The sequence below is a fragment of the Anoplopoma fimbria genome, chromosome 13 (genome assembly GCF_027596085.1).
Source record: "Anoplopoma fimbria isolate UVic2021 breed Golden Eagle Sablefish chromosome 13, Afim_UVic_2022, whole genome shotgun sequence".
Classification (NCBI taxonomy): Eukaryota; Metazoa; Chordata; class Actinopteri; order Perciformes; family Anoplopomatidae; genus Anoplopoma; species Anoplopoma fimbria.
Window position 1 is genome coordinate 12,611,337 of NC_072461.1, and position 15,055 is coordinate 12,626,391.

Here is a 15,055-nt window from a genome sequence, read left to right on the forward strand (position 1 = left end):
AGGCCATGGAGTCCTGACCGACCCTGTAAATGTAGACCGAGACAAAAAGACAGTAGAATAAAAGTTTGATGAAACGCTATAATTTGATATTCATTCATTTATGGTCATTTTTACCCTTGATCCTTTGAGTCCAAACTCTCCATTTTGTCCTGGGGGGCCTCTGTTGCCCTGGAAGAGGAATAAAAACACCTTTAGACTAAAAGATAAAAGAGTGTTCACCACTTTTTAACCTGTTTAACTGTTTTTGAATTGATAAAAATGCTCAAAGATCCCTTCAAAATACCACATTAAGACACCAAGACCTTGAGGAACAGCATCGAAACACACATGAATAAAATGGGGTTCACTGGATCCACAAGCATCTCGCTTACAAGTCACATAGATGTAAGTAGTGCTGAGACCCCAGTTTAGGGACCCCAGTATAAAGTTATGATTTTTAGAATAGGTGAAAATAACACGTTTATAATGCTTGGAATTATCATAAAATGTGCATGTCTGTAAAGGTGAGACTAGTTAGCCTGCTACAGCATCTGACGGACATTCAAGTCAGCCGAGGACGCAAATCCAGTTTGTATTGGAGCACCCCAGTATCCATGAATGTAGATGGTTGGATCATCTTACATTCACTTTTATAATTTAGTTTGATGTGTTGGGAGTATGATTGGGTTATCCCTTTAAAATGACCCAACAGAGAATTATGGCCCCACTCTGCAGACTGCACACCACCTGCTCAGCAGCAAACAATAGAGCAGCTAGAGGAGATGGAGAAGACCAAACAGAGCTATAAGGGAGTGAATAGTGGCCTCACATTAGCAGGCAAACACAAACACAACTCCAAATGAATGCCTAAATGTTGTCAATCTTTGGTCATTTGTGAATGGAGATGAAAAGATTTTACACAAATAAAATGTAACTTTTGAAACATTTTTACAGGCAAACATATCAATGAGAAAATGTAAAAATATTTTAAAAGAATGAAAAATATCAAATTGACACTTCCTATCTAAGCAGACATCCTGTTAAGGTTAGTCCTCCTCTGTTTTGTAAGAGGGACTAAGTCACTTGTGCTATTTTGTTATTCTCCACTTTGAGCAAAGAACTGTTCCACTGCAGTCTGTCAAGTCTATCCAGTGACAACATCTGCCAGTGCATTCAGATTATTTGTTACACTTCTTATCACTATCTGTTATCAATTTAAAGTAGTACCATCTGTAACAGTAGCAGAATGTATTATAGAGTAACAAATAGAGACAATATTTGGCTCTGGTTTATTAGCTGTACTTGACCAGGCAGCAGTGAAGGCCTCTGACCTTTGGCCCTTGTTTCCCAACCAGTCCACAGTCACCAGCCTGCCCATCTTCACCCTGAGGAGATATGACAGAGGAACTCATTAGGGGGATGGAACATAAGCTCCTCCTCCACACTGTACATGTAGAAAAGGTCTTTAGTAAAACTACAAGCACTATTTAAGTCCCGTATTTATTTTAAAGACGGACAGATGGACAGTTCACAAAGAGTTGCTATCAGCAAGGAAAAGTGTAAGTTTGTATCATTTTGAATGAGACTAGACCTGCAACGGAGCTTGAAGGTTCACTCTGGACTTTAGAATAGTAGTCCGTCAAAAAAAATCTCATGATCTTCATCAGTATGATAATGGCCATGAGATAAAATTGTTTGTCCAGATAGACCTGCAATGTTTTGGGGATTTTAAGTTCATGGGAAGACAACTAAGCCATTTAGATAACCAGCCACAGATGTGCTGCTGCCATATCTTTAAAGAAGAAAGGAAGGATTTGTAACCTTTGTCTATTTTGTAAATCCTGCAAATTTCTCCGCTGCAGTACTAATAAAGGATATTTTATCTTATCTTACCTTATCTTAATATGAAAAAGATCGAAGTGAAATATTTATAAAGTATACACGAAAAAGTTTGAAAATAGATTAAAGGCATACCTCTTAAAAATGTTCTGTCAATTAAAAGTAAAAAAAAACGCTCAGCAACATTAAGATTGGGTTTCATTAGGTCAAACGGTGTCAACAGGTTGTTTCACACTAAAACACATGATGATATCCTGGTTGCACCTCTTTTCCTCTGGGCCCAGGATGACCTCTCACCCCCCACGGACCTGAGGTGCCACGGTCACCCCTCCCTCCCTGATGACCCTGGATCCCGGCAGCTCCTGGTGGGCCCTAAAGGGGCAGCAAGTTAAGATGTTTCAGTTTGTGGAAAATGCCGTACAATGAAACGGAGACTACCTCTCATCTCTGTGATCTCATTTGTTTACTGTAATTATACCAATACATGTTTAAATACTTTTGGAAAGGTTTCACATGGCTATATGCATGTTATAAATGTTAATTTACAATGAAGCGATTGGATTAGATATATTTCTACATCTTTGATGATGGCCATCCCCTTCCATGAAATTCAGGACTGGTTTGTAATTTTTGTTTCATTTCATCTTCTTTTGTTAAAAGAGGTCCTTCATCTAATTAAATGCTTTAAACTACACACCACACTGCAATAATACAGTTCAGCTTGATCCCAAAAGTATGGATTTAATTTCATTTTCCATTTTCATCATTAATGAAGTATCCCTCTTACTTTTTCTCCTTTGGGTCCAGTGTCTCCCTTGTCACCAGCCAGTCCTTTGAAGCCCTAGATAAACATCATATAACATTTTCACATGTTTGACCGAGATCACTTTCAGTTCAATTTGTCTTTAAACCCCTTAAAAAGAAAATGAAAAGGACACAGTTTCACTTAAAGATGCATTTATCAATATCTAGTATGAGGCCGTTCTATATTGACACTGTCTGATGTGAAAGAGGTTTCTGATAGTGATGAGAGACCCACACTGAATAGTTTAAGCTCATTTTCCTCCTCAAGCTCATTGTGTTCACTCTCTCAGCTCGTTTCCAGCTGTAGGCAGCTGTTTTCAGTGTCAATGCTCTGATATACCTACTGTACTGTAGCATTATTGCTTGTAGCAGATTTAATAAATAATTAATTAATATTAAAATATTGAACAGTTATTAATAACTCAATTAGGAATCATAAACCCATACATTTGTAAAAAAAAAAAAGAAAAAGAATGATTGCATGAATGCACTCAGCTTTCACCCTTTTTTAGCTGCAGGGGTCATTATGGCATGTTTTCCAGTTTCAAAATGTCTTTCATTTTAGAGTCTTTCTTTTGAAGTCTCTTCCTCCTAATAGTTGCTGGAACTAATCTTCAGCACTTTGGTGCATCGCAGATTGGAGCTGCAGGGCACATTAGACGGCACTGGATGGCCTTAGTTGACGGGTCAGAATCACAAAGCCAGAACAAGAGGCAGAACCGGCAGAGAATCAAGGGAGAGATCTTGTTATAGCATACTAGAACCCGAATGAGAGGAGAGGCTGCTTCAGGTTCTTGCTTCTCAGGTCGGCTGGATGTCCTCTCAAACTGTGGAGATGTTTCAGCTCGCATTGGGCCTTCGAGCCTGCAGACGGACATAACTGGCTGCTCCCCCACCTCCCTGGGAGGGAGGAGGAAGGAGGGTTGAGAAGATCCCCCTCCAGCGTCAAAGTCCAGAGCAGAAGAGCAGTCTTTCTTCTGACTTCAACTTGCTTTTATCTTCTTGAGAAAAGGGTTCAGTGTACTGTGTGAACAGCAAACCATTCCCATCCATCTTGATCCTTTTTATTTAACCTTTATTAACATAGTAATACTAGTAAGTGGACAAAGTTTATTTGTTTTTTCATTACTTGAAAGCTGGGCTATCTCAGCTACAGAACGATACCAAACACCTCAATAAAACTCACTAAATATAACTTCAATAAAATTGAATTAATTAAGCATTTGTATAACATAGATAGACCTTGTTATCATGACACAGACAGACCTATATGCATAATAAATGAATAGATAAGTTTAAACTCAACATCTCAGCACAAATCAGTGTCCTGGGTGAGAGACAAGAAAGACTCTTGGAGCAGACAGGCTCCGTGCTTAGGTTGAGAGAAAACATGCAGGCAGAACAATCAACATCCAGTTTATATGGCAGGAAACTAAAATACTTGTCAACAGAGTTGTTTATAATGGACTGTATCATGGATTTAACTATACATATTATTTATTAACTCAGTTGTTTTACCTGTTTGAGATTTGGTACTTCAAGCTTTCACTATCATTTTTTAAAGACACACTATAAATAGTGAGTCAGTAACGAAGATTATAACCAATCCAAACAAAATTGAAAAACAGTTAAAAGAGTCAAATTGTGGTCCTAAACCCATGTAGGAAGAACTATTTATATTCTCAATTTATGTTAGCTCAGCATAACATAACAATTAAGGTACATCTTATTTTGCATCAACTCAGTTACTCTAAGTAATCTATTCACAATTGGAGGTGTCTCAGTCCTTTCTACTCAGGTGTGTAGAGGCTCGTAAAACAAGAAAGGTCATAAAACCTTGTTGGATCAGTCCTTACAGTTCATAAATTGGTTCAAGTGTCAAGATCCCCCCCCCCAGTTTTTGTGTCTTATCTACTGTGAGTCTACCCAGGCATGTGGTTAATTGAGAGCAGTTTCTGGAAGAAGTTTATTATTTAAGATTAGGTTAAAGATTTTTGTTATTGTTATTATTATTATGACATTTCAGTTTTTATCATCTGCACTACGGCTCTGCACTAAATAGCAGACGTGATTAGTGACGGCTGGTGAACCAACTCGTCAGCCCTAATGCTTTTCACTGGCTGTGATCACAGCATTAAAGGCACTGAATATATTTATATTGTTCAGGTGGTTTGAGACTAGACTCTAATAGGATGATGATATTACTGTTTGGATGCTAAACATCTAGAACTTTGCAGGCATCATATGTTTTGAAATCATTTGTACTTTTAAAACAAAAGACTCTGGTGCTTACTGTGCCACCTGGAAATCCATTTGGACCAGGACCTCCAGACATCCCCTAAAAGAGCAGATAACAGGATATTACTGAAAAACATCTTCCATATCTAACATCACTGTAGCTCGCTGACAAGTTACGGTTTCAATTAAAACATTGTTTCCAAAATGTTAGCTGTCATGGGGCTTTGAACATTTGAACATCAGCTGGCAGCTTAGTGAAAGGAAGCAAAGGAAGGTTCCTGTGTGTCCAACAAGGGATATCATTCTTCAATATCTCTTCAGAAGTTTATACTACATAGCTCTCTATGCAGATGATGAAAATACATTAACACTGATAGATTGGAATACAGTCGATGAGCACACAGGACAATCAAGATAAGTTGAGTTCAAACACGGACGTTTGGTCACTGCCCTTCAGGATCTGATAGCAGCCATGGACTGTGTAACTCTTTAGCGTATGTGAGGTGCACTGGGCTTTCAAATAAAACTCCAACGTTAACCCATCCAGGACATTCCACACATAAAGAGCAGCTGATCCTCTGTTCATTCACTGTGTCTGTGTTGATTGATCGGCTGATCACATAACAAACACAAGACTGATCACATAAGAGGACGATTCAAGTAATGGTTTCTTTCTTAGATTTGCTTGGGATGACAATCAACATGAAACTTTGTGATCCTAAATAATAGCTTATTGCATTATAGTTAAAATCCATAGTACTACCACTGATCCAAGATCAAGTCTCAAATCTCATCATGGCTCATGTTGACTCAAGCCAGGTCTTCTTAAGAAACTTTTAGGTTAAGCTAGTCTTATTCATCAAAGCTTGAGGCATATATGTTTTTTCTTGTTTGAGGGTTTCAAGCAATCAAGTCTCAGAGCAATCAAGTTCAAGTCAAGTCTCAAGTCCCCATTGTTGTGACTTAAGTCAACCTCTCAAGTCTGTAGCTCTGGCAAAACTTACGCCAACAAGTATTAACTTACAGAAGAACACATACAAGTTAATTACAGATTGTGTGTGCAGTTCACTGTATGAAGCAATATCACATTAGAGATAATGAATTTATAATATTTACCATGGGCCCTTCAATGCCAGGTAACCCTATTGTTCCCAGAGGTCCTATTTCACCCTGTCAGAGAAAACAAAGGCCTTGGTATAATTTTTCTTTATTAACCTTTGCCACTGATTAAGCTGCTGACCAAACAAAACTTTGCAGATTATTGCAATAAAACTCACCATTTCCCCTTTTGGACCAGGAGGGCCATAGTTGCCTAGTTGACCCTGAAAAACCAAACCAATAAATAATAACGAGCTTTAAACCAGACTAATACTCAGGCACAGTGACACCTGCTGAAGAGTTGAGAAAGAGGCCGGTACCCTTTTTATGCATGTTTCATTTCTGTAGAAAAATAGCACCTATGGGAGTATGTTATTACTCTACTGAATGAACTCTTTCAATTACAGTTGAATAAATCTCCAGCTTTATGTGTTCTGGGTCTGTTAATGGCCAATACCACTGTATGAATGAACAACATACACACACACACACACACACACACACACACACACACACACACACACACACACATACATATATATATACGTATATGGTTGTAAATATATATACATGTGGTTGTATATACATATATTACACACACAATGGCAAGAAGGTCATTCTATGATTAAATTTACCTGCGTCCCTCGAGGTCCAGTTGAGCCTGTCTGTCCTGCTAATCCTGACGGTCCCTGTATGTGATGCAATAAGATCAAATAATTATACTGCTGTTGCATTGATTCTCCATCCATAGTTGTCCAACAGTACTGCACTTAAGGCCTTATAAAGTAAAAACATACTGCAGGGCCTTTATGACCTCGTGGACCAGTTGGGCCTGGATCCCCCTATACAGGAGGACAAGAACCCACAGGAAACAATTGTGCTTGTAGTTTACATTGCAGTCTTACAATAAAATGATCTGAGAAAATGTGGCGAAGCCTCCCCTTAGAACTCACCTCAGACCCATTAATTCCAAGTGGTCCTACACCGCCTGTGGCCCCTGGTGCACCCTAGAAAAATGTCATATCTTTACCAGAGACGGGTACTGTAGCACTGGTATGAAGTGAACACTGTAAGGTACGTAAAGACATTATTGCATGCTCACCACTGGTCCTGGAGGACCCTTCATTCCATAATGTCCAGGATCTCCCTGATTAAAACAGACAAATGAACACAGTGACTTTTCAGTGAGGGAAATAAAGACGGAGTCAGAGCAAAACAGTATAACAGAAGTCCTACCTGTGGCCCTGTAGGTCCAGGAAGCCCCTGAATGCCTCTTTTACCTGAAGAACCCTGATAAGCACAAAGTGAAATCAAACTTTAAATCAAGTTGATTTATATTTTATTTGTTTTACCTAATGCATTCATCATAAACTGATAAACACGTTTTGTAAAAGTGAGGATTTGTTGCTTTTCTCTGTTTTGTTGATTGTAAGCTGTGTATCTTTGGGGTTTGGACAGTTGATCAAACAAAACAAGACATTTAAATGCATCCTATTCAGCTTAAATATGTAGGGTCACAATTGACTGTGCACTAGTCTAGAGCAGGAGGAGTGTTTCACGGTCGAACCTTTATACATTAACAGGGGGATTTATTGATGAAAGAGATGGAGGTAGTTATGCTGGAAGACTAGTATTCATTCATTTAGTAGGCAGCACCAGTCTGTGAATGGGTCATTACAAACACATCCTTTGCAGCGAAACACATGTCAAACAAATTAAAGTGGAGTGTATTTCTTTATAATGCTTCTCCCGCGGCACAACTTCCCAGGACAAGTAAACTGAGCTTCATGTCAATAGTCTCGGTTGTCAGTCTTACAGGAAGGCCAACAGGTCCACGTTCTCCTGGTTCCCCTTTATATCCCTGGAGAGCACAAAACAACATGAATACCTAATCAATCATCAATATATGCTGAAACAGTGAAACCATATTTTTTGATGTTTAAAAAGACTTGTTTAAAAAAAAAACGAGGTTCAAGTTAAATAGTTTTATAAACCAGGATGATGTGACCTAGTGATATTTCACAATGAACTTAGTCCCCATTATTGAATTTATATTGAGTAAAAAGCATTTCTGGCCAGATATAAAAAATAAAATGAACGTTGACTTGTAAAAGAATGTGATATGCACACAGCTGAAGAGAAGTCGTCTCGGTACAAGCATTAGAACTGGAAGTTTTAAATACTGCAGCTTTGGTTGAGGGTTAGAGGCTATTTCTAGCCACTAGAGGGTGATATAGTGAAACTTCTATGGCATCTGCTGCTCATCTAAAGGAACAGAGGAACACAGCAGCAAAGGCTGATATTCATAAAAATCTATTTACTGACCTTTTCCCCAGCTCTCCCCCTGTCTCCACTTGGTCCAGGCTCACCAGTGAAGCCCTGCAGTCCAGAACACAGAGAAAACAAAATGTCATATCTTAATGCAAATATTGTGTAAGAACTGACTTGTATAACCCAGGGCTATTGTACGCTCTGTACCACTAATATTTTGAGCAAACATAATGAGCTCCAGAGGTGATGTAAATTGTTGACCTTTGACCAAGTGGTATAAGTGCATTCAAAGTAGTTCTTGTAGCGGACATCCACGTGACATTATATAACTCAAGTGTCTATGAGACAATCTGAACTTATCAACTTCTTTCAGGAACTGCTCTCACGATCCATAAGGGTACTAAGGGGTCAGACTCTCAATTTACTCTGTGCCTGGACTATCTCAAGATAAGACTTGGGGTCACTCTTGGGGTATCTTGATGTTTTATGACCCCATCTTTCTGGGTTTTATTAGCGAGGAGACGAGGAAGAACGGATCAAGCGGAACCTCAACAAAGAAGACGAGCAGGTTGCAAAGAAATCCGAGAAAGCTGAATCCAGCGAGAGATGGAAGAGTGGGATTCAACGCACTACATCATCCCACCAGATGCAGAGGCCTTCAGAGGAACAGCCGCCATTCCATGCAGCTTTACCTCCAATCTGCCCAACAGAGCCATCAGGTGAAACAATACCATTCCCAGATGATGTTGATCAGTGATGATCATAAAATGAGATTGATGTTGCTAGGCCAAATAAATGTAAGTCACATAATAAAATAATCTTAGATAGAACTATCTTAGACCTCAAAATCTCTTTTAAATTTCAATCATAACTAATATAAAGGTGTTTCACAATCTTCCCTGGTGCTTCTCTAACTTTCAACTGCTGAACAATGCATACATTTTTAGATAAAATGAAGGTATCAATGCCAAACGATGGATTTAAGTGATAGACATCAATCAATGATGAGTCATTGATTCTACCTAGTAACATGTAACCCTTTTTAATTTAGTTGTGGTTCACTATTATTTATTATACTATTTATCCTATTCTTTATTCATTCCCTGCATGTTGTTTAATTTATCATTTATTTATTTATTTTCTGTTTAGTAGTTTAGGTATGTAGTAAGTCCAATAAATATTTATTCCCTGTACACCTTGAGAAGAAATCCATAGCAACCCTGAAATTAAGTTTTAATTGATAAATATGAAATTTAGAAGTTTTGCCTATTTTTCCAAAATGTAATCTTATTTTAAATTCTGTTAGTTAGACTAATGGTGCTAAGTCCAGGTCCCATCATTCTTTTATACTAATGTATGGGTTTATAAATGATAATTTAGTTATTAATAATAGTTACATTGCTTGATATTAATTTGTAATTGTATATTAAATCTGCTACCAGCAATCACGGTACATATTTTGGCGCCCAAGGTGGGGCATAACACAAAACAATTGTTTGAGTATTTACACTAATCACTGTGATCAAGGAATATGGCTCTCTCAGATGTCTGTGTCGGGTGCTGGAAAGAGGAAATGTTGCCAGGTTGCTATGGTTACCAGGAAGATAAGTACATCTGTACATTCACCAGACTTTGTCTGAAACTATTTATTATTAATTTGTTACTCAACCCGTCTCCTACAAAATGGCATTCCCATAAAACTAAACTGTATTTCTAATAACCTTTTACAAAGAAACATATTTTCTCCTGAACTACGGTTGCAGTTTTTAACATGGCGAATATTAAAACAAATCAAAACAAAAATGTAACAAAACTCCTAGTTAGGTTCAGTAAAACATCATAGTTTGGTCTGAAATGAGAACGTTTCACGGGCGTATGTAAATTACAACATTGGTTGGGACAAACATAAAGTGAAGACTGGGGGTCATCTCTGAGAAATTTTGAGCATCAAACACTTCATTTCCTGCATTATGGTGAAATTGAATGCGCCACATTTATGATGGAAATGTCTTTATTAATGCAAAGGAAGACGCTAAATTCAAGAGCCAGCTGACATTTCAAAATATAAAAATATAACAGACATAATGCAGTAAGGCTCTCAAGTATTCTGTATTGCTTTCAAATATTTATTCTCCTGTATATTTATTCTCCTCAACTTTTCTCCTTTAATGTTGTCCCTGCTAGGGCTGCCTCCTCTAAGTCAACTGATCGGTAGTTTTGGTCTTAGTCGATTTCTTTAGTCGATTAGTCATGTTTTTATGCTTTTCATGCTGAATCACATAATCCAAGAAACTCATGAGCATAGCTAGGGTGAACACAAGATTTGAAGTGGAGCTTTTGTGATTCTTTTTGGAGGAACTCAGTTTTACAGATTTGTCAACTGAATGAACTAATTCCTTTGTCTGAATAGTGGCCTAATATTATCATTACAATGCTACAGCAAACACTATAGTTAGACACTGTACAGAACAATACAACACAATAGTATACAATAAAATCGTAAGTACATTTAAAAAGTAGCAGATATGTAAAAACATTGAGAGTATGTAACGGTGTGCCATTTTTTTAAGTTAAGTTTAAAGGTTAGGTAATGAGTGCTTTCTTTAAACTCAATAGGAACACGGTTCCAGTAGTGGGTGGCTCTGGCTGAGAAGACTGTTCGCCCAAACTTTCTACGTCTGTATTGCACAAAAAAGTGTCCTCTGGTAATTGTACACTTGTACCCTGTAGCTACTATCCTTCAGCATTATGAACTGATTCAGTGTAGGAAGTGCAAGCCCATGTAGAACCTTAATGACGAGGCAAGCATCTGCAAAATAATTTAAAACCATCGTAATTAAATAGTACTTTTAAACTATATTGCAATGGTGATAGGGATTGGACTTTCGGTCAAGTGTTTTTAGTGTTTCTTTGTAAAGGGTCTCAATAGGTTTAATAAATGAGAAACCGTCTACATAAACCACAAACATGCCAGACTTAGATGAAATAATTGACCAGTTATCTTATCTACCACGTAGCTTATCTTTGGATTAGTCGGGGTAACTATATAAAAGTGTATGCTGAAGCATGTGGTGTGTTTTACTCAACATTAGTGTAGTAGTTCTCAAACTGTGGAGTACTTTTGGCCACTGGGCCATCATATAATTAAAGGTAAATTAAAGCGTGTGATTCAAATATCACAATTAATAGTAATGGGCCCTTATGAACATTTAAAGAGGTGTTGCTTGCTGTTATCATTCATCCTGTTCATACTGGCGTATCTATTTCTAATGTGCTTTCAATCCACACTGCAAAAGTTTATCTGCAGCGATTTTGAGGCTTTAGCTCTCCCAAGGACAACAAATCAAGGTGTATCTTCCACATTACTGCCCTTATTTTTGCTATCCTTGCACTGCAACCAGGAACAAGGAATCACTGTCTAAGGAAACACAAGTTGCTATTATATAATAATAAGACTGTTACTTTCAGACAAACCAACTTGATTTAATTTGCTCAGACTGCTGAAACCTCACAGCTACAGATAAACTTAGGATACATACTTGCATGGAGCGAGAACTAATAACAATAGGAGGGCATCTTTTAATGGCCAGTATGAACACGGATCGATTACAATGTGTCACAGTTCTGCCTGCTCCCCTGACGGCTTGGCGTTCCACTGGTTGGGTTTCTCCACGTGAGCCGATCCAAGCCCGGTGTCCTGTTGTATGTACTGCCTGGAATAAAGCTTCTTCCTACTACTCCGTGTGTCTGTCGTACTGCTTTTGGGTCCTTACCACACCCGTTACACAATGAGTGAAACCTGTCTCTGTTACTTTCACTGTGGCACCTGGCTATTCTAAAACCACTAGAAGACATGTTAAGTTGTATAAGGACAGCGATTCGCTATCAATCAGAACAAATTTTAAGAGGATATGATGGGGAGTGCCCTGGTAGTTAGGGGGTTAAGCAGCTGACATCCGCTGCTCGTATCTGGCCAGGGTCCCCTCGTTCTACTATTGGCTTTCTAATGAAGGCATACAATGCCCATTTGAATTACATGATAAAAAGAAGCTGTGATGAAGCCTATTCTACTCCAGATTTTTTATTTGCACTACTGTAACTAATAGAAAAGAAAACTGTCAAAAAAGTTTTACAGCAGTATGCAACAGAGAATGCTATTTTTTTCTGCTTCTAAGGAGTACATAATGCTGCATACAAGAAACGCTGATAAAGTGTATGATAGAGGGCTTGCATGGATCCCATTACTTAAGTCTTTGAGCTTGAGGAACCACAGTGAACCAGGGACCAGCATTTAGTCTTCATGCTCAAACACTCACCTCATCACCTTTCTCCCCTGGTGAAACCGCTTCTCCTTTAAAACCTCTGGGACCCTGATGGTGAAAAAAAACTGGAAATGTTACCCAATTGATGCAGAGTGATCATGTGCAAAGCAATGAGTGTGAGAACTGGTAGTTCTCACCTGCAGCCCAGGTAGTCCTGGTGGCCCACGACGTCCGTCAGCTCCTCGACTGCCATCCCTGCCCCACCTCCCTGTGTTGCCAAGAACGCCCTTTGGCCCAGGGTCACCCTAACACACACATACAATCCCATGATATTATGTAACCAGGTATAATGGGGCGACTGATGTTGGAGAAAGGATTTTTAGATTCAACATTTACCATGTCTCCTCTCAGTCCAGGTATTCCTCTGTTCCCTGAATCTCCAGGAATACCCTAATGATGAATACATTTTAAAAGGTTACATAGTTGATTTATTATCCTTGTACAACAGGTTTGCCCAAGTAAATGCAGTTTATAGTCCCAATTTGCTACATAAGAAAAGCACACAACAGACAAAACTATATGTTATGTGGAGGGTACAGGATGAGTAACAGAGTCCCACAGCCTGAGGAAAGAAGAAGCTGTTGTGAGACAAAAGCAGGGTGAACGGGCTGTGGCTGGGCTCTACATTATGTCCTGGACCGTGTACATGCCATGCAAGTTTTTAATGTTTCCAGTTAGGGTGCTTTCTATTGCTCCTCTGTAAAAGTTAACAAGAAATTGGCATGGAAATTTCGACTGTGATGACCATGTCAGGTTGAAAACCGATGCACTTAATCCAATCGTCATACTTTCTTTCGATGTTGATGAGTGTATTTTTGTCATAAATGTAACAAAGTCTATCGGAGCTACCGGCCACCATTTCTACATGCACTGTCATCGATAACATAATTTTGACAGATATGAGAAGATAAAGCAGGGTCAAAAATTGACCAGGAATAGAGGACAGGCAAATATGCTTAAGGAATAAAATCATGGACAACTTCATCATGCAAATGTACTCATGTAAGCATTAAGGATGGTGAACTCACTGGAGAGCCAGGTTTACCCATTTCACCAATGGGTCCAGTTGGGCCGGGCTTCACCTTAAGTGCAAGGAAATATAAATCAGTGACTAACTCTGATTGAGTATCTAAGATCATCTTAAAGCTAAGCTACTCACCGGCCAGCCAGCTCTGAGCATTTGATAGACAGCTGATCTCTGGAAAAAATAAGCAATTGCAATCAGAATTTAAAATTAGATATTTGATAGGAAGTGATTAAAACAAATACGCTAAAGGTAATAATTTAAGGTAATCAAGGTATTAAAAATCTAATCACTGCGAGAGTTTGATATAAAAAAATTAAAAAAAATCTCCAGAAATGTTAACCTTATGCTGGAACTAGAGAAACAAAGAACAGGTGTTAAACTTTTTCAGTATCGTTAGCTTGGCAAAGTAGAACAAAATGTTTTAAAGTTTGTTTTTTGACATCAGTTGTACTGTTCTACTTTATAGTATGAGTGACTTCACATGTTCCGAGCTGTTCATGAGACAATTGAGATAAATTCCATCTCATACTGTGATGTGTGTCTGGTAGGTCCAGGAAAAAGGTGATTCACTGTGAGTGAAAAGGGTTCACTGTTACTGAAATTCGTTACAGCTTGACCGTTTGTTTTTCATGTGTAAAGTCACGTCTATCAAGTAAATACAGCAGCAATGCACTCACATACCAGCGAGGATCACAGTGTAGAAGGGGTCTTCAAAGAACATATCACAAAAAGATGAGGAACAAGTTGTTTTGTTTTTTAAATGGTCAAAATATTTTCCTCCCACTGCCTTTGGGTAGCCTGTAGGTCTACAATCGAAGCTAGCCAAATTAGCACAACATGCTAACGCTAAATTCAACAAGCTAACCTGCAAAATAAACAGTAAAGCAACATACAAATGGCCAAACTTACAGCATTATAGTGTGAAGTTGGGTCACAGACCGTCAGTATCATTCCATCCTTGAGCTTTCTGAATTGCTTCCAAAGACTTTGCTCTTGTTCTATGAATGTTAGTTAGAGTTCTGATGGACAGGTGGCACCTAGCATGGTAGCCCCTGTCATAAGTGTATGAATGGGTGTGAATGGGTGAATGATGACATGTAGTGTTAAAGCACTTTGAGTGGTCGCTATACAAGTACAGTACATAATATGTCAACTTTATATTTTGACTTGTGGAAATGATTTACCGTTATACTTCTGAAACCAGAATTTCCTTGGGCAATTGTAGAGATGCTCTTTTTTGTTAGAGTCTTTCAGATTTGAGCAAACAGGACGGATAAAACTAATGCCTGTTGCAACTTAAAGTTCCTACATTAGCCAAACAGTACATAACGCTGAACAGTATAGGCTTAAAGACAATCAGTCAGCTTGGGGTGAGTACTGGAACACTGTTGGTTTACTTGGCTTTCACATTTCATGTCTTTTTAACATTTGAGATTGCGGGCCGAAAGACATGAGTTGGTGACAATGTGTTGAGAGC

General features: G+C 38.5%; 1 long non-coding RNA gene across 1 annotated transcript; it reads right to left on the bottom strand.

Moving 5' to 3' along the window:
* Positions 1-6,617: 6,617 nt before the first annotated feature.
* LOC129100766 (uncharacterized) lies at positions 6,618-6,947 on the bottom strand. The gene is made up of 3 exons (XR_008531677.1): positions 6,912-6,947; positions 6,756-6,800; positions 6,618-6,647 (listed from the first exon to the last, which is right to left on the bottom strand). It is a non-coding gene; the product is annotated as an uncharacterized LOC129100766 (long non-coding RNA).
* Between the last annotated feature and the right edge of the window lie 8,108 nt (positions 6,948-15,055).